At 47.1% G+C, this 27,619-nt stretch overlaps 1 pseudogene; it reads left to right on the top strand.

The window, feature by feature from the left end:
• The first annotated feature begins 1,701 nt into the window (after positions 1-1,701).
• LOC142591508 (fatty acid synthase-like) overlaps positions 1,702-27,619 on the top strand; it is a 139,075-nt pseudogene continuing 113,157 nt past the window's right edge.

Raw genomic sequence — 27,619 nt, 5'->3', positions numbered from 1 at the left:
CTAAATAAGTACTGGAAAAACGCATAATGTCGCACAGTATCAAACGCCGGCCTCCTTGCTGTTGATGCGAGCTGTAATGGTCACGGATTTAAATGTAGCAGACATTCAAACAAAGCGGGCGAATCACTACTTATCAAGGGCTTTCGAAACACACAACAGGCACCGCATGCAAGAGTGAGCGATTGCAGCGCCGCCGTCCCTTTCGTCGCTGGCGGCGTCAGGTGTCCCTACGCGTCGCTGCTTCCGCGTGCTGCACGGCCATTTCTTATTAATTGTAGCGTAGGGGGCGTAGGGGTATAGTAGGGGCGCATTGCTGGCGCCAGCTTGTCTTGAAAGTGATCTGCGGCGTGGCCAAAGCGAGCGTCCGCGCCGGTCTCATCTTCAAAACAATGTGCGATGTTTGCAGAGTGCGCGTAGGGCCGGTAGCTTCGTATGCGCTATGCTTTCGACGTTTGTTTTGCTTTGAAGCGAGAGATGCACGAAAATCAATTCGATCGCTGCTGCCGTGATTTGCCTCCCCAGAAAAGTGACAGCGAGTTCGCACGCTCATCGAGCGATATGTTCTCATGCTTAACTGTGCGCGCGTGACGCCGTGCTTGTTAATTTAGTCAAAACACGTTGGCGGGCTACTTGGCTTGAATCCATAAAAGAGTGTGTAAGCGCGACTGAACAAGGCCATAGACAGAAGCAGACACACAAAGACAGCGTTGTCTCTGTATGTCTGTTTACTTCTACGTCCTCTTTCAGTCAAGCTTACACATTCTATTAATAATTAAGGGTAAATGAGACGTCTGCCCAATTGTAGCAATTGCTACAAAGGAAAACCACATGGGAAAGAAAGACCTCGCAGTCATGGTCGGGGACTCAAACCAGGGACCACCGGTTTTCAGGGACAGCCGCTCTACCACCTGAGCTAACCAGGCGGCTAGCAGATTTCAGGGCGAACTCAAACTTGTCCTCTCGAAGCAAAAGCAAGAGGTTGACTTCCTTTGCAGCATTTGCTGCGATTGGCGGCATGTCTCAGTTTCTGCTAATTGCTTCTCTCCACCTTGCGGGTTTCTGCAGAACTATTTCGTCACATTCTATCATTGTCAGTTAATAAGCGAATGTTTACAAGCGTATACGGCCGATAAAACTACTATCCTTAATTCGCACAGCTATCTACTAATTCGCTATCGCAATCTGTGCTTCGACATTCAGGCGGAACTGCGACTATTTATGCTTTTTGTTTGCTTCTTCTATAAAGTAGTGTCGCTTTATAAGCTGTGCCTTGGCATATCTCACTGTCTAATTTTTTGCGTTGTATTTCACACGGTAATAAGAAACACCGCCTAAAATATTGTCTATCATTCGCGAAATTCAACGCAGCTTTCAGTTGCATGTTCAAGACTTTTTCAAGCAAAAAAAAAAAAACATCTCGTTGGTTCCGTGTCAATAGGAATTTCGATTCAACCACTTTAAAACACGCTAGCAGGAATATTGAGTGTCGACATACGAAGTTCTTAAGGAAAACTTGTTCGCAGCTCAGAATGCGTATGTTGCAAGCTTCAAAGTTTGTATTGTAGAATTAGCCTTCATGACTTAACCAATACTTTTCGACATTTTTGGTGCTCTGATAAGGGAATGAAAAAGTGAATCACATTCGGAGGTGTGTAGTGTAACTGTGTTTCTCTCTCTCTTAGTTTTTCTTCCACGGCTACCATGGAGGGCGATGACATCGTTATCACCGGCTTCTCGGCCTACTTTCCCCAAGCGGATCACCTCGTCGAATTCAAGGAGAAGCTGTACGCAGGTGTCTGTATGGTCACCGAGGATGACTCGCGCTGGCCTCCAGGTGTGTGTGAGAAGTTCTTTCATATTAAATGAGCATAACGCGATAAGGAAAACCAGGGACTAGAGCGCCACGACAACTTCAAGACAAGCTTTCTTTTTTGAAAATAACTGTAATAATACATAGTGTTGTCTAAGCTTCATTTATCGAAAAAAATTCCGGAAGTACATATCGCAAGTATTTAAGTGTCTTCCCGCATACTTACTAGCTCTCCAAATAAAACTATTAATTGCATGACAGAATTCATTTCAGACGTTCTGCGTAACGCATCAATGTCCACTATTACGACACTAAGCATTTACTTTTCAGCTTTCCTCTGCGGTTTAATTCTCAACTATGTGGCCATCTGAAGAGATTCCAGTGTTATCGATTAGAATTTGCTGCTATATGTTAAAGACGCGTGATGTTGCATAATGTACGTCTACGCAAGATATGCCATTTCGAATGCACTGTGGGAATGGTGCGGTCCCTCAGTCCACGCCAGTAGGCACCAGTCCTGGCCGGCCGCGTCCCAAGAGCGCCCCAGCCGGGCCTCGATACTACGCTAGCGCTACGAGTCAGTTCGTCCTCTACTTCCTTGACTGCTGGCTTCAGCGCCGATGGTTCCAACAATGATGATGATGGTAGAGTTTCCATAGGACTTATGTTCTTTTTGTGCTGTTCATTTGACTTACTAGACCATGCACTTAGAGAGAGAGCAATGATTCTCACTCTGATCTCACCATGCTGGCGGAATACGAAAACTTACGAATACGAATACGAAAATTCATAATTTATTTGTCCATCTGCGTGCTTTAGAAGTTGGAGCTCTCATTGGTCACTTTGATAATAAAAAAAACTGCGAAAGAACTCATCTCACGATGACTCTCGAGAGTAATGTGATTAGAAGTCGAACAATATGTTGCGACACTGCTTATTTCTGAAGTCGCGTTCATTTAACATCTGCAGTGGACATTAGATTCTGACGTTGCTTCCTCTTATGTGGCCGACTTCGGTATCGTTAAACTTTGCTTTGGCACATGCTTGCCAAATCGCCTATGGGCATCGCGGCAGGACAACGATGGCATGAAGCCAACGCAGTAACGGCTAAGAGAAGACAATGAGTGAACGGCGTCGATGGAACAACAATGGCGGTATACTGCAGAACGGCATGACGACCATTAGATGACGATTCTTAAATGATGACGATGCTGTACCTACGATAGCTTGGCGACGGCGACTGGACGACACTGGGATGACCGCGAGTGACTGAGCATGGTGGCATGATGGAATGACATGATGAAATGACGACATTGGTACGACCACGATGACATCACGTTCGCGGTTTATCAACTGTGTGACGACGAGGCGATAACAATGGCATGGAAGTGACGGCATAATAACGAATGAATGATAGTAGCATGGTTACCACAGCATTAGGAAATAGGAATGTTGTCGTCAGATCGGACGAATGCGTTGTGATGACGACGGCATGCTGACAGTCGCATGACGTTGCTAACAACGGTATGTGGGCTGCGTACGTGAGGACGTAATGAAGACTATGGTGCAATGACGAGTGTGGGACGACAAGAGCGTCACGGCAAAGACCTGACAAGTGTCGGATGTTGGAGACAAAGCGATGACGATCTGACCAAGAAGCTGCAGTGACCAAAATGCCATTACCCGATGGCACTGCGACGATCATGCTGGTTTAATAAAGGACGCATGTTAGCGATTCAGTGAAAATGACACAATTTCGACGATGCCACGACACGATCACGATTGCATGGTGACAGCATATAACAAAAGAGTAACAAAGGATTCAAGTGGGTGGAAAGATGTAGGCGGAGTGACGACGACATCAGGGCGATACTGGAATGATGGTACTGAAGTGACGACAACGGTAAAACAACAGCGTGACGGCGAGGGCATGACGACAATTGCGTTACGAGAGTCGAATGATCAAGTAAGAATGACGACGATATGGAATGACGACGACAGTATGTATATATTTTTTTACATACCCTCAATCGCCGAGGCATTTCAGAAGGAAAAGATTAGAGTGAGAGGTGCAGCATTATACAATATTAGCGACAAATTTATAAATGTGAAATGAAATATAACACAGTGATACAAAAGAAAACTGAACTGAACAGAAATAAACACAGCCCGTTATATAATATTCGCGGCATAATATCAACGTAAACGAAATATTGGCAAGGGAGAAAAAGAAGAGAAAGAGGCTGCAAGCATCGCCAGAAATGTAAATAAGGAAATGAAAGGGATGGGGAGGAGAAATATATAAGATGATTAAGCAGGTTCGCCACAATGTAGGTGCGCAGATAGACAATGAAAGAAAGAGAATGATGGGAAATGGAACAATATCGTCAGCCAGGTAGTTCCAATCTTTGTATGGGTGCGGTATGAAGGAAAAATAAAATATGTTTGTTTTACCGAAAAATCTTTTCAACTTTGCGTTTATGGTCGATCCGCGATGAGCGATAAGTTGGTGGCGTGATACACTGGGTTTGTAAACAAAATAAATTACAGAGTTTTACGTGCCAAAACCACGACCTGATTATGAGGCACACCGTAGTTGGAGACTCCAGAAGTTTGGACCAGCTGGGTTTCTTTAACGTGGGCCTAATTGTAAGTTATTGTAATTGTAAGTAATTAAGGGTTACGGACTGGATCTCAAGGGAAGGGAAGCGTAGCAGGGGGCGGCAGAAAGTTAGGTGGGCGTATGAGATTAAGAAGTTTGCAGGCATGGCATGGCAACAATTAGTACATGACCGGCGTTGTTGGAGAAGTGTGGGAGAGGCATTTGCCCTGCAGTGGGCGTAACCAGGCTGATGGTGATGATGAATTGTAAGCACACGGGTCTTTTCGCCGCCGTCAAAATACGGCCGCCGTGGCCGGGATTCGACCCCGCGAACTCGTGCTTCGCAGCCCAACACCACAGCGACTAAGCAAACGCCGTTGGTTAGCGCGGTTTGTAGTGATGATTGATGGAAGACCTTATAAAAGAGGCCACGGCGGAAATACGACACAGTCCTAGAAATGGCATTGATAGAGTTTGCGTCATTCCTGTTATACTTGATGTACGATGGTAATTAGAAAGAAGGAAACGGGATCCCTAATTTACATTAATTCTACAGACAAAATAAATTTGCGTGTTGAGGGTTTCACGTTGCAGCGGCGTGTTCTAACTTCGAGCGCAAAAAGAGTTTTGTATCGAAGCACTTTGACGAATCCTTGATGACGGCGATACCTCAACGATGGCATATTAGGACAATGGTACGGCGAGTAAGAAAATGACAAAACGACGAATGTGTAATGAAACCTGTATGGAGATGACAGCAAGAGAGAAGTCGGACCGTGTAGGTAGAATTAGGACAATGCAACGACCACGACCGAACCACGAGGAGGAGCACGTAGCTAGTCGCTCAAGCTATTGGCAACTTGCGCCACTAGTTCGGCGTAAGGGAATTAGATTAGATAGATAGATAGATAGATAGATAGATAGATAGATAGATAGATAGATAGATAGATAGATAGATAGATAGATAGATAGATAGATAGATAGACAGACAGACAGACAGACAGACAGACAGACAGACAGACAGACAGACAGACAGACAGACAGACAGACAGACAGACAGACAGACAGACAGACAGACAGACAGACAGACAGACAGACAGACAGATAGATAGATAGAAATGTAGCCTTCTAAACACTCACACGACACCCAGCCTAGCGCGGCCGATTGATCAGCGTTCCGTGGTGGAATAGATTCTATGACTACGTTTGCGTTATGTCTACCTAATGGTCACGACACGCATTTATATGTATTATGCGTTTCCTCAATTATATAAATGCTAGGTAAGGGGAACCTTACAGCGCGTTTTGGTTTGAGCATCCTTTACCATTAGTGTGCTGCCACAGTGTTATTCACATTCATTCTAACTGCCCTGAAATCAACTTAATCTCCATGGTGGAGGCTTTCGTCCCAACCAATCATCGTAATAACACATCTGCATTTATGGACCATATCACCGTTGTAATATTTTCTTTTTTGTGATAGCTTATATGGACACTCCAAGCACATTTTGCGATCGCCGTTGCGCTGACGTGTCGATAAATTCCAAAGGCGACAACACAAACGCTGCGCATCGTATGCTCTATGTACGAGCGAAAGCACGCGAGACGAGCCAACAATGGCGGCTCAGTCTGGCGCGCGCGATCGAAGAAAGCGGAGAGCAAACGTGCCATTTTCTGTCGGAGAAAGGCTGTAAAGAGGGGATGGACCACCTCGCGCTCCGGTCTCAACTGCGCATTTCCCGACCAGCCACAAGTTGAACTGATTATCGCGGCTTAATCTCTCGAGTGGGGAGGCACGCGAGAGGCACGTGACAGGGGCTTCGGCTCGGTCACGGGCGTTTTGCCCGGCCGCATGCAGTCGCGCACGCCGTATCATGGCCATATCTTGAACATTATCTGCAGACAGCTCATACCTTTTTTTCATTTCATTTCATTTATTAATACTGTCAGCCCAACTTTGGGCTATTACAGGAGTGGTAGGTGACACTACAAGAAGCAATATATTTACAGGATAAAGAAAATAAAAGTACATTTTGGGGAATGCACTGATATTAATATTGTTACGTAGGAAGACACCGACGAAAAGCTATTTACAAGTATATTTACAAGGCTACAAGGCAATACGCTGCGCTTGGCCAAGAGGCAACAGCCCGCGCTAGCTTCTAATCGTCGTCGTCGTCTTCACACTGCTCGCCTTTCGTGATCGCACATATTGTGCCGTAGCACTACCCCCGGCTGCAAAAGCGCCGTCCCGGAGCGACTAAAGATCGGACTCGGAAGCAGTGTAGTAGGCCTTGAGCCTACTGACGTGTACGACATCACTAGATGCCAGAGGAGAGGACGAGGTTGAACCCACAGGAGCAATTTCGTAAGTCACAGGCGTCACCTGGCGCAGCACGCGGTAGGGCCCAGTGTATCGCGAAAGGAGCTTCTCGGAAAGTCCGACGTGACGAGTGGGCGACCACAGAAGCACGAGCGCCCCAGGCGAAAACTGTACGTCACGATGGCGGGCGTTGTACTGGCACTGCTGAGCGGTTTGTGAGGCCGTCAGTCGAGCACGGGCAAGCTGGCGTGCATGGTCGGCGAGGGCGATGGCGTCGCGCGCATACTCGCTTGTTGAGACCGCAGTAGGAGGAAGTGCCGTGTCTAAGGGCAAGGTAGGTTCGCGACCGTACAGTAGATAAAAGGGAGAAAATCCAGCGGTGTCGTGCCGGGAAGAATTGTACGCAAATGTTACGCAAGGAAGGGCAATGTCCCAGTCGTGGTGGTCCGTGGAAACGTACTTGGCCAGCATATCGGTAAGAGTACGGTTTAACCGCTCTGTCAGGCCACTGGTTTGAGGATGGTATGAGTAGTCAGTTTGTGTTGAATGGAGCAGGAACGCACAATGTCAGCGATAACTTTTGAGAGAAAGTTTCGACCACAGTCAGTAAGGAGCTGTCGCTGGGCGCCATGAAGCAAGATAATGTCACGCAAGAGAGAGTCCGCGACGTCAGTGGCGCAACTGGTAGGGAGAGCCCGAGTGATAGCGTATCGGGTGGCGTAATCAGTCGCGACGGCTACCCATTTGTTCCCAGAGGATGACGTGGGAAAGGGACCGAGGAGGTCTAATCCAACACGAAAGAACGGTTCCACGGGGATGGTGATCGGCTGGAGATGACCGGCAGGTGTCTGCAGCCTGAGGTGTTTTCCGACGCTGGCAGGGATCAATGGCAGCAACATAGCGTCGAACGGAGCGAGCGAGACCAGGCCAATAGAAGCGGCGGCGGACGCGGTCGTACGTGCGGGTTACCCCAAGATGTCCTGCAGTGGGTGCGTCATGCATCTCAAAGAGCACAGTCTGTCGTAGCTGTTTTGGCACGACAAGAAGAAGGTCAGAGCCGTCAGGGAGGAAGTTCCTTCGATACAGAATGCCGCCCTGGAGGACATATCGGCGAACGGATGCGTCGGTAGGTGTAGAGCGCAGACGCTCGATAAGTGCTCGCAGCGATAGGTCTCGGTACTGCTCATCGGCGATGTTAGCGAAGGCAGACACAGAGAAAATGCCGTTGGCGCTACTACTGTCGGCGTCGTCAGGCTCGTCGACCGGGTAGCGAGACAGGCAGTCAGCGTCCTTGTGTAGTCGGCCAGATTTATAGGTGACAGTATACGAATATTCTTGGAGGCGTAAGGCCCAGCGACCAAGTCTTCCTGTAGGATCTTTCAGTGAGCATAACCAGCAAAGCGCGTGAAGGTCGGTGACAACGGTGAAGGATCGGCCATATAAGTATGGGCGGAATTTCGCAACCGCCCAAACTAGGGCCAGACACTCACGCTCAGTGATGGAATAGTTGCGCTCCGCGGGTGAGAGGTGCCTGCTGGCGTAAGCGATAACCCGGTCGTGGCCACGCTGGCGTTGTGCCAGTACCGCGCCAATTCCGTGACCGCTGGCATCAGTACGGACTTCGGTAGGCGCAGAAGGATCGAAATGGGCCAGAACCGGAGGCGTTGTGAGAATGTCGATTAGATGTGAGAATGCAGAGGCCTCGTTATCGCCCCACTGGAAAGGGGCGTCCTTTTTCAAAAGCTCGGTTAGTGGTCGTGCTATGGCGGCGAAATTTCTCACGAAACGGCGGAAGTACGAGCAAAGGCCGATGAAGCTGCGCACATCCTTGACACACTTCGGAACAGGGAAGTGCGCAACAGCATGGATCTTGCCTGGGTCCGGTTGCACTCCGTTCGCGTCAACGAGATGTCCAAGGACGGTAATCTGGCGACGGCCGAATTGGCACTTGGATGCGTTGAGTTGCAGACCGGCTCGACGAAAAGCGTCCAGGACTGCTGAGAGGCGCTCGAGGTGCGTAGCGAACGTTGGGGAGAACACGATGACGTCGTCCAGGTAGCACAGGCACGTGGACCATTTGAATCCGTGAAGAAGGGAGTCCATCATGCGTTCAAAAGTGGCAGGGGCGTTACATAGACCGAACGGCATCACTTTGAATTGATAAAGACCGTCGGGTGTGACAAAAGCAGTCTTCTCGCGGTCGAGATCGTCCACAGGAATCTGCCAGTAGCCGGAGCGAAGGTCAATAGAGGAGAAATAGCGAGCACCGTGGAGGCAGTCAAGGGCGTCATCAGTCCGAGGTAGGGGATACACGTCCTTTTTGGTAACCCGATTAAGGTGCCGATAATCCACGCAAAAGCGCCATGAGCCATCCTTCTTTTTGACCAGTACTACAGGTGACGCCCATGGACTATATGATGGTTCAATAATGTTCTTGGCAAGCATTTTGCGAACTTCTGCGTGAATAACTTGACGCTCAGCTGGTGACACTCGATACGGGCGGCGATGAATAGGAGGGGCATCGCCGGTATTAATGCGATGTTTGACAGCTGTAGTTTGGGCCAAAGGACGATCGTTAAAGTCAAAAATATCGTGGTAGGAAACCAGAACGCGGTAGAGTTCACGAGCGTGCTCGGACGGCAAGTCGGGGGCAATCATTTTCTGGAAGTCGGCGATGGTACAATTTGCCGACTGCGATGGTAGAGGAGTATCGGATGAAGTGTCGTCAACTGCAATGGATGCTACTGAGTGATCTTCGAAGGAGCAAAGGTGGGCCAGAGACATCCCACGTGGCAGCACTTGTGTCGTCAAGCCAAAGTTGAGCACTGGCAGGCAGACGCAATTCTCCGTAACAGACAAAACTGTATGTGGTACTGTGATCCCGTGTGTAAGGAGGACGTCTTGCATAGGAGCCGCGATGTAGTGACCGTCGGGGACTGGTGGGGATGACACTAGGTCAACGTAGGTCAGTGCCGAAGGTGGCAAGCGAACGAAGTCGGCGGAACTGAGGCGACTGGGTTGAGGTTCAGCAGGATCGAGAACAGGCAGGTCAAGGCGGAGAGTACTGGCGGAACAATCGATGAGAGCAGAATGTGCGGAGAGGAAGTCTAAGCCGAGGATGATGTCGTGGGGACAGTGGGCGATGACTGTGAATAGCACGATTGTTGAGCGATCGGCGAAGGAGACGCGGGCGGTACACATACCAATAACGGGGGCTGTTCCGCCATCGGCGACACGGACAACAGGCGTCGTGGCGGGCGTGATAAGTTTCTTGAGCCGGTTACGAAGGTCAGCGCTCATTACGGACAAATGCGCCCCAGTGTCTATGAGTGCAGACACAGAAACACCGTCGACTCGCACGTCAAGAAGGTTCAGATGAGTGGGCAACGTCAGGAGAGGATTTGGCGGCGTAGGGAGCAATGCAGCGTCACCTCGAGGCGCTGCATCGTCTAGTTTTCCGGCTGGGAGCGGCGTCCGAAGGGAGTCGGCGAATAGGAGCGACGGGGCTGGGGAGAGCGAGATTGTCGTCGTTGGGGTGAAGGCGAACGAGAATAGGGGCGGCTCGTTGCAGGAGAATCAGTGGCGGCATTATCGGAGCGTGCGGCATAGGGACGAGAAGGGCCACCTGGGGAGCGAGAGTAGGCAGTGTAAGTAGACCGGATCGGGGAACTCCAGCGACTGCGACAGTGCCGAGAAATGTGCCCGATTCGATGGCAGTAGAAACAAATGGTCTTGTCGTCAGCAGTGCGCCACTCAGATGGGTTGCGGAAACGTGGTGGGTAAGAAGACGCGGGACGGGGCGGAATGGAAGAAGCCGGGCGGGTATCAGGGCGATGGGCCGAGCAGATGGTGTGAAGACCCATGTTTTCGAACTCCTGGCGGACAACTGCCTGGATCAGTGAGACCGTGACTGCAGATGTGTTAGTGGGACTGGAGTCGAAGGCAGCCGGATAGGCGGCCTCGATCTCACGCCGGACGATCCTGGTAACATCAGCAGTGTTGTTGGGACGGGGAGCGTCGGCACAGGAAGATGTCGCTGGGGTGTTGGGCAGACGGGCAAACTTCTGGTCAATACGTCGGCTTTTGGCGAGTTCCAGGCGGCGGCACTCTTTTATAACAGCATCCACCGTCGCTACGTTGTTGCACACGAGCAACTTGAAGGCGTCATCGGCAATGCCTTTGAGGATGTGGGAAACCTTGTCTGACTCAGTCATGTGGGTGTCAACTTTGCGGCACAGAGCCAAGACGTCCTGAATGTACGTGACATAGGGCTCTGTGGACGTCTGCACACGGCCGGAAAGCGCCTTCTGCGCGGCAAGTTGGTGACCGTAGGGGTTGCCGAACAAGTCGCGAAGCTGTGTCTTAAGGGAATCCCAACTGGTGAGCTCATCTTCGTGCGTGCGATACCAAACTCTAGGTGTGCCACCGAGGTAAAAGACTACGTTGGCGAGCATAATAGTAGGGTCCCACCGGTTATTGCGGCTGACGTGTTCATACAGGCTGATCCAGTCATCGACGTCTTCCCCATCTTTGCCTGAGAATACGCCAGGATCACGGGGAGCGGGGAGAGTGATGTAAGTCGTCGAAGTGGCAGCAGGTGTCGGAGCCGCCGGAGTCGGGTTGTCGTCGCCGGGAGCCATGAAGGAAGGCTCGACGTACCGTCCACTGCGAAGCTCCGTGACGAGGTACAGGGAACGTCCACCTCCACCAGATATGTTACGTAGGAAGACACCGACGAAAAGCTATTTACAAGTATATTTACAAAGCTACAAGGCAATACGCTGTGCTTGGCCAAGAGGCAACAGCCCGCGCTAGCTTCTAATCGTCGTCGTCGTCTTCACACTGCTCGCCTTTCGTGATCGATACACCACTTTCTTCTATCTTGTCGCCGCTTTACTGCGCTTAGAAAAAGATGGTTGGAAATACCTTTTCGAAGAATTGGCCTGGACTTGACAGAACCTGCAATTCTTTCGTTCGGAGCGTCCACTTTGGGATTCAGCCACACGGATGCATGCTTCGCTGTCCGAACATTCCTTATGGAATCTAAACGAATGCCCTGCTAATTTCCTTTATTTTTGTTTTTACTTTTAAGTTAATTATTACCAATTCAATATTACCTTCCTGATGTTATTTAACAGGCAATTATGCGCTATTCAATGCTATTTCAATAACTATTAGGAAATTTATGCTTCATAATAATTTCGAATAATCCACCCATCTCTTGGCCAATCCCCCATCGTGGGTAGGAGCCACACGCATCACAGGCCACAACAACAACAACAACGATCGCACATATTGTGCCGTAGCAATATCATGGAAAATACAGCATGTATTACAATACCAAGGTTATTACAGTATTAACATTTGGCCGAGTTATGGTATGCGTACACATGTGCTTTTGACATTTTCAAGAAAGTCGCGTATAGATGACATCGTTACGATTGTGTCTGCAATAGATTCTATTGTTCCACTGTGCGCGCCGTGCGTGCTTCGCTCTAGCGTTGAAGGAGTAGAGCGCACTAAAGGCTTGCTCGCTTACTGCTGCTGCCACGTTGCTCACACCAGCGTTTTGACAACCAGTGTCCGCGCTCATCTAGTATGACGTTTCCATGTTTGCTCGCGCGCGCTGGCACCATATGGATGTTAATTAAGTTAGTAAGCGAATTTTCCCTAGACTATACGCCCGATAAAGCTACTATCCTTACATTGCATGTCTGTGCGCTAATTTGCTATCCCAATTGATGCTTCACCTTCAGAACGTAGCTACAAGTCTTTTTCTCGTATAACTCACGCGGGAACGATCATCAACGCAGCCTCAGTCGAATGCGCCTCCTCAGCTGGGCCTAGCAAGTTGCCATAGCCATCGCCTTGCTTGACGGCAACGTCCAAACGTTTTTCAAGCTGCCGTTCGAGCTTTTGCCATCGGCTGCATCACCAAGGAAGTCCACTGTATTTCCAAAGGGAAAGTGATCACACCACATATGCTAACGTGGTTTTCAGCACACATGGGGTCCCTTGAAGACGGGCTCACCAACCTAAAGAAGCCGGCCCACCCCAAGGCAAGAAGTCCCACGTTCCGTGCCCATGAAGAATTCCCCCAGTCCACTACACCTTAGAATTCAGATTCTCCCATCACGTAGAACGAGGTCGAGCAACGTTTTTACCTTAGTAGGAGTGTCTATCCGCTCCCACACCAGGAACTTACCAAAGCGGAGACAATCACCCTCAGACTTTTGCAGATGGGTATATAGCCCAACCCATCTTATTACACTCGATTTATCCAGACACCTATACTAGCAATACCTCTCTTTAGTGCGGCAATTCATCTAAGTTAGAACATATGCTCTGGCGATTCCCCTCATTACAAGGCACAGATCAAGCAGACCAGTCAAGATGAAATACCTCACTATGAAACCCCGACCACGGGGACCAAATTTGGGCTGTCCAGAGAGCCCACGATGCGGCAGCCAGGGCCGCCCTGTGCGTCTCAACGTGGGAGCGGCGCGCTGCGCGATAGTAGTATATCTCAGGACTGTCAATAAAGCGTTTCCATTCGTCCGTAACACAGAGGGAACATCAAGGGTACACACAGATAACATTTTCATTGGCATAGGGATAACGACTATAGAAGACTGAACTGGTGCGGTAACAGGCCACTGTGAGTGTCAGGCGCTTCAAAGGTTCCTTTACAATTTGATCGCTAGAAGAAAGCTGGCCCTAATTAGAGAGACATCGCATTTAGGGGGGGGGGGGTATTGAACTTGTTATATAAGGTTAACATGCATTCTTGTGCAAATCGGTAATATGTTAACTGGAATTGAAATTATCGCGCCGCATAGACGGTGAATGCGCTTCCGAAAAATCAGCACGCACCGAATTCTTAGAAAATAACTGCCCTTCGTTTCCCTGAGACAGCCTTGTATAAATCCCCAACTAGCCCGAAACTCATGGCTTCTCCGCTTTATGAGACGGGCCTCTGCCAGAGGCAGTGTGGCCGGATTATCGGGCCATATGAACCACTAATGCGTAATGTTAAACCCGCAGGCGTATCTTATGTAATCAAGGTGTTGATGCTACCACTTAATACAAGCCCTCGCAGCGAAGTTCTAAGCATCCACGGTGAAAGGTCTAAAGGTTAAGGGTCGGAAAGTGGGAATGGTGGCGGTCGGGGAAATGGCCACCCCTCGGCCGACGGAGCATCCCTGTGCCGTGTAGGTGGCAGGATGCTGGACCTTGCTGAGTAATACAAGAGTGACTTTAATTCGACATGTTTAAGAATCCTTTAGGTTGTTCATCTTTTACGAGTAATTTACCTCCACCTCCCATACTAAGATGAAGCCTGGAAACAAGAATTCATCGAAGTAGTAAATATGTAAGCGCCAATCCGAAACCTCCAATCGTTGCCGTTTAACATTCAACAGGAGAGAAAAGTCACTATCCGAGAGATCATATTATTTGAAGAAATGCCTCGAGAGTGCCAAAGCTTGCGATTATTATGTGAAGAAGTTATCTTCGGATTACGTTGTCGTTAGTAGATACTGATGGCACAGTTGATGAGCCATCGTATTGATGAAGTTACGCAATTGAAATAGACAGTTTAATGCACGCATAAGAAAGGACATACAAAGCCGCCTCTGTATATTCTTTGTCATGTCAGCCTGACGTGTCTTTTTCAAGCTCACTGCTTTGCCACTATCGTGTGCTTCTCATTGATATCCGAAAAAAAGCCCAGAATGAAATTCTGCTGAAGGAAAACAAACTTGCAGGCACAAGCTTAACGACGATCTCTCACCATAGATTGATTAGTTTACAAAAACTTGCATCGGAGCTCATGAAAGAAATAGATTCCAATCTCCTGGATGGCTTGAAGAAACAAGGCGTAACAGCTTGGAGTCGCATCAGCAGTCGTCGAGGAAACATGGAAATAAAGGCCAGACACGTAATCTCCTCATTTAACTCAACACTTCCTCATTCTGCTGAAGGTGATTGTCACGAATGTCATGTCCACTCTAGCCTTCCTAGCGCGAGTGGCTGATTCAAATGCGAAAAGAATAGATAAGGCACACAGTCTTGTCGTGGCAAAGGCAGGTGTGCGGATTGTGCTGAATGTTATCCTTCGTCAGAACAGAGGAGGAATGACGACAACAAATGATGAAAGTGTCTTGAGTTACATGCATCATTTTTCAGCTTACGCAATACCGTTCAGAAGGAAAAGGAAAGTATTAAATTGATACTTGAAAAAATATCAGCTTTCCAGAAGCATGCATGAAAGAGGCTATGTTTATAGGAGCATCGTATGCCGTCGCACCCCGCAGCGTGGCGCAGCAGCATGTGGCTACTTGTTGCCAGTACATGTTGGCTAGTCTGGGAGAGTCCCTGCCCCTGACAAGCAGCGACGAGATGTTCTCACGGTCATCGCTGTTGAAGCGCGGCTTGAAGGCAAACAAATAGCAGAGACATTGATCGACAAGGGTCAAGAATTCTCTTGTCAGGTCATTGTGGCACCGTAGGCCATAGAGATTGTTCCATGTTCTGTCCAGCTGCCAGCATTGAAGGATCAGTTCGGCTCTCTTGGACGTTGCGTGCAGTAATGTAAAAACTTTCATGTGGTACCGCTCCTAATAGAGATGCGCTAACCTTAACTACATTTACATAGACATGAATTTAGGTTTACTATGACTAAACAAAATTTTGCTACGGAGTGATAAAAGAAGAGAGAGGAAGAAGAAGATCAATTGACATTCTTATTCTTCTGCTGATCTTCAGTGATCTTCGGTCTCGCCACTGGCAGGTAGGTATAAGTTGATGAAGTCGACCGTCAGAAGACGGCCTTTATCATGTCGGAGGGCTTATGTAAGTTCGAAGTCATGCCCTTTGGCCTATGTAATGCTCTCGAGACATCTGAGCGTATAATGAACTCAGTTCCCTGTCTTTTTTGTCCTTACGACGTTATTGTTTTTTCTCCCACGTTCGACGGCCACCTTACCCTACTCGCTGCAATTCTTGGGGTCTTCCGAAAAGCCGGCCTCCAATTGAACCCCACGAAATATCAATTCGGGCGCCTTCAGATTACCGTGTTGGGACACCTCGTTCCGGACACCACCTCCGGACACCACCTGATCCGGAAAAAGTTCGCGACGTTCGAAGTTTCCATGTGCCACGCTGTGCTTGTTACGTGCGCTGCTTCGTCGACCTATGTTCTTACTTTCGCCGTTTCGTAAAAAGCTTCGCCGACGTTGCTCGGCCTTTGACAGATCTTCTTAAGAATAACATACCGTTCGCATGGAGCCCTAGGCAAGCTCACGCGTTCGCAACTCTCATCAGGTTTCGGACCACCCCTCCTACAATTGTCCACTTTGATCCACCAGCACCGACCGAAGTCCACACTGACGGAAGCGGCCACGGCTTCGGCGCTGTTCTAGCCCAACAGCCGAATGGTACCGAATGCGTGATAGCTTACGCCAGCCGCTTGCTATCACCTCTCGAGAAAAATTAATCCATCACAGAGCGGAAGTGCTTGGCTTTAGTTTGGGCTGCCCCAAAGTTCCGGCCATATTTGTACGGCCGCGCATTTTCGGTTGTTACAGACCATCACTCCCTCTGCTGGCTGTCTTCCCTCCGGTACACCACAGGACGGCTTGGTCACTGGGCTTTGCGGCTCCATGAATTTTCCTTTGTTGTCAACTATAAGGCTGGACGTCTGCACAATGACGCTGACTGCCTCTCTCGTCACCCCGTAGATCCTTCCGATCCTGCTGCGCATGATGTGGGGACCTGCGTGGTGGCATTGACTGACATGACCGACATGCGCGCTTAACAACAACGCGTACCTCACTACAGTTCATCATCACCGGAGTCCAATCTGGCAGCATCGACAGCACGTGCCGCATGTGCGTTCTGCACGGCGGCATCTTCTACCGCCGCAATATCAACCCTGAGAGCCCTGAGTTGCTCCTTGTCGTTCCTCGTCATCTGCAATCCATCGTTCTCGAACAACTTCACGATGCACTGACGGCGGGACACCTTGGAGTTTTGCGTACATACGACCGCGTACGACGCTGTTCTTCTGGTCGGGTCTCTACCGATCTGTGCGTCGTAATGTCACAATTTGCGAATTGTGTCGCGACAGCAAGAAACCTCCTCTGCCACCTGTCAGAGAACTCCATCGTAATAAAGTTCCCTCTCAACCTTGTGTTCTTGCGTAGACCTTGACCTGCTTGGCGTTTTTCCGAGAACGACTAGAGGGAATAAGTGGATCGCGGCGCTACTGATTACGCGACACGCTACGTGATAACAAACACGTTGCCGACTAGATGCGCAACAGACGTCGCCGATTTTCTCCTCCACGACGTCATTCTGCACCACGGTGCACCTTGAGAGTTACTTACAGACCATGGCCGCTCGTTCTTGTCTCGAGTTGTCAACAAGCTGTCCACCGCCTACCACCCACAAAGAAACGTTCTTACGAAATGTTTCAACCGAACACTCATAGAGGTGCTGTCGATTTAGGTTTCCAACGATCAGCGCGACTGGGACGCCACGCTGGCTTACGTGACATTCGCGTACAACTCGTCCTAACATGACTGCGCAGGAGATTCGCCCTTTTATCTTTTGCAAGGTCGCGACCCCATTCTGCCCTTTGACTTCATCCTACCTTTTGTGCCACGTGGTACCTGTGAGTACACTCGTGAACTCATCGATCCCGCTCACATGGCCCGTCAAGTTGCCTATTCTCGTTTATTATCCTCGAAGCATATGGAAAAAGCGTTACGACTGGTGCGATCGCAATGTTCAGCTCGTCCCAGCTGCCCAGGTGCTCCTTTTGTCACATGTCGTTGGCTCGGCCTCTCCCAGAAACTCGGCCTCTCCCAGAGATCGCCCCGTTACAGTTTCATTCATCATCAAGTCCGCCGCCTATTGACATCATGCACGTTTCGCGGCTGAAGCCATACTTCGCTCACAGTTTTTGGCCTACCATGCACTGAGACGGCGCTTCAGGACCTGGGCGTCCTGTTAAGTAGGGATAAAAAAAGAGAGAGGAAGAATAAGATCTCGAGACGCTGGCTGCTGCGCGTTGTTGCTAGTCCGCCATCTGACCCTCATTGACTTAACGCCCATATTCATTGTAAATACAGCCTTTCTATACTCCCAACATCCCCGTAACAATGTACAGTGGCCTGATACATCAATATCACAGAGCACACACGACACAAATGAACTTCCTCTCGTATTTCAACCACAGTGTACTTGGAGCCCAGGAAACAAACTTAAACCCAGAAAACACGAACATTTTTCATAACTTCTCATTTCTCAAAACTCGCCTTAAGGTGGACACATACTAGCTGACGGTGTTGCTATTATTGCGCACGGATTTCTTCTCAGCCAGACGTTGCAACTTCAGGCCTATGTGGAGGTAGTGCTATTCGCTGTTAACTGCCTAAGAAACTGATAGCTATGCTTCCTATGCACTTCATTAGATAAAAATTTTGTTGCCACTGACTTAGAAAACCTATCTGACCAATTTTCGGGGCCCTAGATATCAATAGGTGCCACCAACGTTCACAACCCACCAGGGGCGACTCGCGTTGTGACGCGAGAGGCCGCCTCATTGAAAAATGTGACTTGACATGAGCTGCACGGGCATGTAATATGCACCCGACTGTTTATGCATATTTAGCCTATTTTTATGCCCACTGCAGAACGAAGGCCTGTTCCCCGCGATCTCCAATTACACTCCCATCCTGCGTTAGCTGATTCCAATTTGCGACTGCGAATTTCGAAATTTTCATCACCCCACCTAATATTCTGCCGCTTTCGACTACGCTTCATCTCCCTTGGTACACATTCTGTAATCCTAATGGTCCAGCTGTTACACACCCTACGCATTATAAGGCCTGCCCAACTTAATGTCCTCTTAATGTCACCTGGAATACCCGCGATCCTGTTTGCTCTCTGATCGACACAGCTCTCTTGCTACTTCTTTAGGTTACGCCTAACATTTTTCGTTCCATCGCTGTTTGCACGTTCCTTAACTTGTTCTCAGACTTGTTTGTTAACCTCCAGGATTTTGCTCCATATGTTAGCAGCGCTAGAATGCAATGAACTGCACTTTTCAACGACATTAGTAAGGCTCCCACTGAGGATTTGGTAATGCATGCCATATGCAATCAAATCTATGTTTATTCTTGTATTTCCTTTTCATGGTGAAGGTACCCTTTGTGTAATATGCTTAGATAAACTTACTCGTGTGCGGAATGTATAGGCTGACTGGTGATCATAAGTTATGATTTCCTTGCCAGGCATGTGAGCGTTACCTTTGTCTTCCTTAAATCAATCTTCGACCCCACACTTGCCCTTTCTCGGTTAAAGTACTCAACTATTTGTTGCAACTCATCTCCAGTGTTACTGAACAGGACGATGTCATCTGCAAACCGAAGTTTTTGTGAGATATTTATTTACTTATTTATATTTTGAAAATACCTCAAGGGCCCTCTAGACAGGGTTTTACATGAAGGGCGGTCGGACTGATGGTTGCAAAGTTTGTGTTCAGGAGAGACTAAACGGTGGCTTTTAACTGAACAGGGCTAACGCGAGGGACGATGTCAAAGGGAAGATTCTCCCAGTCGATGGCTTTTTTCATAAAAAGCGAATGAAGGCTCGTGAAGGGGCTGCCACGTGGAAGGGTGGGGCATGTATACAGCTTTAACATGACTGATGCGTTGACAGATGTGCTGAGCTGGATTGATGGAAGAGCAATGAGGCAAAGCATGGAAAACTTGTGGTACAGTAAGAACCTTGCGATTTATGGCGAACTTGAAGACTTGGTAGACGTGCTTTTTTATGTTACTTACGCTGGTAGTGTAAGAGTATTCAGAACATACAAACCTAATGGCGCAGTTTTGCATTGATTCAATTGGATTGGTTAGAGTGCGTTCGTGAGGACACCAAACAGAGCAAGCATACTCTAATTCCGGTCAAATTAGTGTTTTGTGAGCTAGTAAGACTACGGAAGGAGAAGCATGTGTTCGATTTCTAGTGAGATAACCTAAGGTACGGTTAGCGTCATTAGTAACCTTGGTTAAATGTGGCGCCCGAGTTAGGTCGTTAGAGAGAGCAATGCCTAGTTATTTGGCATAAGATTGTGAAGAAGTGTTGCCGTTAAGGAAGTGTTTAAATTCTGAGTACCCATGCCCCCTGTGAAAGAAAGACAAAGACGTTTTATTATTCACATGCATTAAACTATCATTGCACCATTTATCTAATTTTAGTAAGTCACTTTGGGGTGCCTGGTTATCGGTTATATCAAGGATCGGGCGATAAACGATGCAATTATCTGTGAAGAGGCTTATCTGTGAGGAAATGTTATAGGACAGGTCGTTAAAGTAAATGAGAAAAAGTAGTAGATCCAAAACAGTGCTCTGTGGCAAGCCACATAAAAGAAGAGGGAAATTTTATGGAGTATTATTTGCATGCACGAATTGTGGTCGGTTAGTAAGAAAATCTTCAATTCAGTCTAGGACGAGGAGATGTAGATTAAGTCGGCTGAGTTTTCATAGCAAATGCTTATGTAGGACTTCGTCAAATGCCTCTTCCAAATTAATGAAGAGGGCGTCAACGAATGTGTCTTGATTGATGTTAGTATGAATGTCGTGAAGACAAAGTGGCGATTGAGTTTCACACAACAAACGTTTTTGAAACCCATCGTGACTTGGATTAAAATTATGGAACGGAATTTAGAAAGTTTTGTAGTACGGGTGTAAATGACGTATTCCACAATTTTCGAGCAGACACTAGTAGAGAAATTACGCCGTAGTTAGAGAGAGGCGCCTTTCTTGGGAACTCTAACGATCTCACCCGACTTACAATCACGAGGCAGTGTGAGACAATATAACACTTGTTATACATTTCGTATTTTTCAAGGCTTTCGAATTGATAGCGTCCGCACCTCCAGATAAGGTCAGCTGAATCAATTATTTTTGCAATGCCTTCGGGGGAAAATGTAGTACCTGGCATAACTGGGTTACCAGAATGGAAAGTCAGAGAGGTCACTGTAAGGTTCTTTGGCAAAAACAGAAGAGACCATAGCATTTAGTGTTTCTGGTACTGCGATATCGGGAATGGTTTCACCAGTATCGCCTTTGAGATGCACGGACGCTTTACTTTTCTTCCTAGTGTTAACAGCGCAAAACGGAGACGGAACACAGCACGAGAAGACCGCACCACAGGAGCCGACTTTCAACAACGTTAATTTGAAAGAAAAATGGCTTCTTTGCCTTTGCCCACACGTGTCACGGACACGTAATTGCACATCATGTGAAACACGCAATTTATTTCACTCAAGATAATGATTGTACGTGCAAAAGCTCAAGTTATTTTTTGTTAGTAACAAAGACGGTATGTTAACACATCGGTCACGATGTCTGGCAACCTCGGCTGCCTCAATCATCTCCCGAACAATCTGGTCATTGTGTTTTTTCAGCCCTTCACAGCGTCTGAATTCCGCGGCATAAGCTTCAGACGGGCAATTCCTGACGTGGATACCTAGATTCCTGTTCGCCTGCTCGACGCTAAGTTTATGTTCCTTTAGTCTTTCGCTTGTGAATCTTGAAGTTTGCCCTATATACTTTTTTCCACATTTTAAAGGTATAGAATACACCGCGGCTTTTGTGCAATCCACAAAACGGCTCTGGTGATTTATCGTGCACCCTTGCTGCTTTATTGGCTCTTCTGCTTGACGCGTCGGCAGTCTTTGCGGTTTTCGGGGGAGTGAGCAAAACATAAACTCCAGTTTTGCGCCCTATATTTTTGAAGCGGTGAGATAAGTTATACACATATGGTAGGGCCACGGTCCTTCGCATTTCTTTCATTTTTGTGTCGTCGCCACCTAGCAATCTTGTAGCAATCTTGTCTATATTGCTCTTCTCAAGTCTTTGCGAAATGTCATTTAATGTGCCGGCATTTCTGGCCTGCTTTACTCGAATAAGTTTAACCTCCGAAAGAAGCTGCCCTTGACCAACCTTGGCATATTCTTGGCCTGTTAATAAATCAGACTCGGTAGGCTGATCGCCTGCTGGAGAGCGTTTAGGAGGTGCGGGATTTTGTTCGATATCAGCCGATTCATGTAACAATGGCGATAGGACCGAATGCAACCATAAAACGATTGCCGTTCCGTATGCGAAGTACGTGTATGCTTTCATCTTTTCTTTCACGCAAGCTTTCTTTGAGGCGTGAATAAATTGTACTAGTACATGTACCGCACGAAGCCAGCCAAAATTGCTCTTTGTCTTGCATTCCCAGAAAAGCGGATCATGCGGAGCCTTGAGCAGCGGGACCTGAATGTGTGTGTTGAACCATGTGTACCACCTTCCAATGAAAAAAATATTTTTAATGAGTATTGAATATTTAGCTGCGAACTTCCTAACCGGGGTATGCTAGACCGTTTTGCTCCTCTTCCATTGGAAGCTGAACCCTATAGGTTGAATAAGTCATCTTGACTAATTATGCTATTACGCAGAATACAGAACTACGACGGGCGGCGTAGTAGAGTGCACTAGTATAGTTATATTCGTGTAGTCTACTGGGGGTCCATTATTGTATTAAATTACAATCGTATGGTAAAAATTATGGAATACGGTGCCTACTACTACACTGTAATGAAGCATCTTTATAGCTCCGGTTTCTTTAGCTGCGATACGCCGCATACGCTTTGCATTCACTCACGCGAATAAACTGTAATAACGTACGCTAATGTATAAGGCTGTTGCAGTTTAATCTCCCACATTAAGATGACCTGATTGCGGCTGCCCAACGCTATAGTGAATTACACTTAGCATGGGCAAACGAGAGGGCGTGCCGAAGTGGTATTCATTCTGGGAATTCACAGGAAAATATAATTGAATACAACGATAGAAGGTGTGCTATTTACAAAGCCAACATCGCAGTTAATTTGTTCCAATTACGCAGGATTCAACGGTATGCCAAGGCTCCACGGGAAGATCCGAGACCTGACCCGCTTCGACGCGCAGTTCTTCAACACGCACCCGAAGCAGGCCCACGTGATGGACCCACAGTTGCGATTGTTGTTGGAAACGTCGTACGAGGCAATCGTGGACGCCGGCTACGACCCGGAGAAGCTGCGGAAGCGCAAGATCGGTGTCTTCATTGGCAATTCGGCCTCGGAGTCAAACGAGGCGTTCAAGATGAACCCGGCGAAAATGGATGGCTACGTCATACTGGGGTGCCATAGGGCCATGTTTTCCAACCGAATTTCATACTCGCTTGACCTACAGGGTAAGTAGACCTGGCCGTGAATGCTACGTGGTGATAAACTCTAAAAACAAAATATTCTTAAGTACACAGTAGGCAAGCCTAATACTGTTCCGAGAGCTGTGCAACTTAATGTTGCAGAAGAAATGATCTATCGTAGCGTAACTTGATGATGAAATTATACCAGGTTTGCACGTAACTCTAATTTTCTACTACCTATGGTTCGTTCCAACTATCGAAAAATGACATCATCATTCGATGTTATAAAACTGTGGAATGGTTTACCCGTTAGCATTAAATCTTCATCCTTTCCTACATTTAGTCATTCTCTTAAGCTGTTTTATATGTGTAACTAAGTTTACATCATTCATTACACTATATTTGTCATTTGTATGTACTCACAGTTTCTTTATGCACTACAGGCTTATATAAATACAATTTGCTTTCATTTACATTATATTTCTATGTTGTATTTTCGCGATTGTGTTCGTTTGTTTTAGTTAGTCTGCTCTTCAGTAATACATCTCTACATTGTTATAATTAACCGAGTGTCCTGTTGCAGTCTTGCACTTTGGGACCCTCGTCTGTATATTGCATCTTTCCAATGCATTGTATTTAACGAATAAATAACTGAAACTGAAAAAACAGACTTGCTTATCAAGACATTGGGCATCGATTCAGCTTTCTCAGGTTCGGCCATATTTTTAGCATTAAGGTGAGGAGAGATCATCTAAAAAGAAACAAAGGTAACCAGGGGATGCCTATCGAATAGTTCACCAGTTCCAATAGATCGATGAAAATGATGAATATCATTGAGAACGCCAGCTGTGAGAGCGTCACACGGAACTACACAAGAAAAAACTCGGGCATAATGAAGACAACCAAGTAGTGCTAGTGTTACAAGGCATCGTGTCCTATAGCCTTGCCGTAATCTTATCAGCTGTAAGCATTTTCTTCTTCGAGCACAAACTGAATTCAAAAGGCTTGTGGTATACCAGACAGTGAAAGATTGCTGAGCCTCGTTCACGACCCTAGTTCAAGTGTAGATTTTTTTAAAAAGTCAGAGACGTCCCACCAAGTCTTCCATCGATGATAACAGGGGCGCTATCATGGTCACCCTAAATTAAGTGCTTACCTACTTACCTAGACACTGAGGCGCAAAAAGCGGTAGCGTCTGTACTTTTTATAAAACATTGGCCCCTTCCACAGCATTGGACGAAGAAACATAAAAACGTATACGGTCACTTCTTGTGAACCGAGAGTTTTTCTCCGCACTTGCTTGTGCGGACAGAAAAGTGGCGCAGCCGACGAGAGAGACCGTTTCACTGAAGCCTCTCGCTTTAAGCGATGTTCATCAAACGGCAAAAGGCTAGTTCTTCCGACAATAAAAGTTTTGTACATTTGCGATAATTCTTGTTACGGAGAATCTCAGCAGCTACCTTTTTAATAATTATTCAATAGTATTACCTCGTCACACTTAAGTGCCTAGCTTAAAGTCAAACACTGCAATTGTGGACTGAAGCCTGGTTAATGAACAATCCTTGCCTATTCATCAGCAATCCTTAGAATTCCGGACGTTTGATGGTATAGATATCAAAAATATATATTTTAATACGTTCTCATTTCACACATTGCTTGGCAACGAAGGTTGAGAGCCGAAAACAGCTCTGAACGACTGGACGAAGAGAAGAACGCAGACCACAGCGTTGTGTTCTGCCCCGGTCTTCGTCTTCTTTAGCGCTGTTTTCTGCTCGCCATCATAAACCAACCAGCCCAAATGCACCCCCTTCTGCAACGACTATCAAATTAGGCGACAACGACAACTTATTGTAGCACACAGCTAGACGAGGCATAAAAAATGGTGCTAGCCTAGGGCTTTCATGGCAAACAACAAAGGCTCAAGAGTGATAAAACTAAATACTTTCAGTTTTGATCCAACTTTTACTAATATTTGCCGTTACTAACAACGCAGTTTCCAGAAAGGTGATTTCTACTTTGCTAACTTCATAAGAGTTAAAATTTTCGTTACAGGCTCACGCGTTAGCTAGAGTAAAGAACATGACAGTGCCGAAACGAGCCAGCAGTGCAACTCTTGAATGGTCAATGGGAAATAAGACATTTCGCTGGGTGAAACACGCCCAGAAAAAGTGCTGCAAAAGAATGGCCACTGAAAATCCTACGAATTGCCTGATTCATTATTTTCGACGCCGCAGGGCCGAGCATGACCATTGACACAGCCTGCTCGTCAACGTTGGTAGCCTTGAATGAAGCTGTGATGTCTATTCGTGCGGGACGCTGCGAGGCGGCCATCGTAGGAGGAGCAAGCATCACCCTCGATCCTCACGTCATGACGAACTTCAAGATGCTCGGAGTCCTGTCGGAAGACGGAAAATGCAGGCCCTTCGACTCAAGGGGTGAGATAAATATTAAATACAACGGTAGCGAGAAAAAATAAAAGCAGATGAAGAAGGATATTTGAATAAACGGCCGGTTGGCTGGTGAGCTCGTGATATTTTTTTTTAAATTGATACTTTTGGCAACTATTGTGCCACCAACTTCTCTACAAACAATAACTTGGCAACAATCCTTTATAGACGATTGCCAAGGTTAAGGCAATTCAAATGCATGTCATGCTAAATACCTAATTTAATCATAGGATATATATATATATATATATATATATATATATATGACTGATTATGTCTGTGGTATATAATGATGTAGTGTAGGTTGTCTTGTCCATTCTGGCACAAAAGCAGTGGCGCACGTTACCTGTACGACTAGACAGCAGTTAGTCAGTACCTATTGCACCAAGCAAGTAGAAAACGTGGACAGCTAGGAAGAGCGGCATAACGTGCACAGATAGATAGATAGATAGATAGATAGATAGATAGATAGATAGATAGATAGATAGATAGATAGATAGATAGATAGATAGATAGATAGATAGATAGATAGATAGATAGATAGATAGATAGATAGATAGATAGATAGATAGATTCCTGTTGCAGGGGGAATAGTCAGGAGAGGCACATGCAGAGAAGACAACGACCCATTTGGATTGGAATATACCAGTTCTTTTGTCTCAGTAAAGGTAATTTCGCTAAGTCACCACTGCAACTTCTACACGACGAAGCTCTGCATGCTTTATTTATAGAAATTGTGCCACATAACTTAAGCCAGAGTTTTAAAAACGAAAGACACTCCGGACGCAAGTTGAACTGAATGCGCAATATTTGCAGTGGCCTAGAGTTACTCAGGCTATATTTTTATATTTCCCCAATCAACTTTTTAAGTATTAGCTGCAGGCCCCAAGTGTGATACGCAAAGTTGTAGAGCACCGTAGAAACCTCTCGATAAATTGTTGCCAACACAATATATCCTACGTGCTCCTCTTTTTATACGTCCCAAAGAAAGCCCGCGAAATATGAAATATTAAAAGGGGACGGGGCGCTTCCGCATTCTTATTCGGCTGATTTCAAGCGTGTGATGGATAAGCAAGGTCGGCTGCAGCGAGACTAGCCCGCGATAGGGCCTTATGCCTGTTGTAGGTATCTCGGAATGCGGCTAGGATAGAATGACGTTGCGAATGCATGCTGCTAGCCGAGCATTGCCGAAGCGGTAAAACGTCTAAAGGAAGGAAAAAGAAGACGAAAACAGCATCGTGCTTCTGGTTGAAGAAAGAAAACGGCGAAGCGTGTCGGAACGATGAAAGGCGATGACGGCTTCTACAATTTTGCCTTTGTACAGAAATTATCTTGTAGTAGTTTTCGAATTGAACGATGATGCTACAACTTTAAACCTTAGAGCTCGAATAACAGCGGATAAGTCACGCGAGGACAAAACTAATGGTAAAAATAATCTTGGCTATATTCAAGGAAGATTACGCATGTCTTCTTCAGACGTTAACTTCTTTCGCACTGGCGCAGTTTTCTTTCTTTCTAACTCTTACGGTCTAGCAGACGTTCTTTTTTAATCTCGCACCCCGCACTTGCGCATCGCTTCGTGGTTGCGGTATCGGCTGGTCGCATCTGGCTGCACATTTGTGCACTGTGACCGGCGCGTCAGTCTCTCAGAGAGTGCACTGGCAGGCTGTTCCAGTTTACGCGATGTGGATCATATCTCATGTACCACGTTTGAACCAATCCCAGCGAACTTAAATATATCCAGTGCTCCTCAGGCACCCGTATTCCTGCGTGTTCTCCACAGAAACGATATTTGCTTGTGAACAACATTGAGCATCAGATATAGCTTACTCCAAGAAGAAACAGCGGATATGGTTTTGGCTCTAGGTGCGTCAAGTGGACATAGAAAGAACGCAGTTGAGCTATTTGAACGCTGGCATCCAGCTGCGCGTACGAGCTCAATGACGATTGTGCATGCATATGAAACAATGAGACAGACTGGGACGTTTACGAAGAAACGAAACAAATCTTCAATCCTGGGCGAGAACGTGGAGACAGATATTCTGTCAAGATTTTCTTCTGAACCACATGGAAGTGCTCGCAGTGTGGGTGCTGAAGCTTGAGTCTCAGTCTTCAGTGTAGAGAGTACTTAAAAAGAGGCAACATCGTCTGTACCACGTGCAGCTGCACCAGATGTTGGAGCCGGGCCATTT

Source organism: Dermacentor variabilis, chromosome 8 (assembly GCF_050947875.1).
Source record: "Dermacentor variabilis isolate Ectoservices chromosome 8, ASM5094787v1, whole genome shotgun sequence".
NCBI lineage: Eukaryota > Metazoa > Arthropoda > Arachnida > Ixodida > Ixodidae > Dermacentor > Dermacentor variabilis.
The sequence above is the reverse complement of the archived record's forward strand: the minus strand, read 5'-3'. Positions and strand labels throughout refer to the sequence as shown.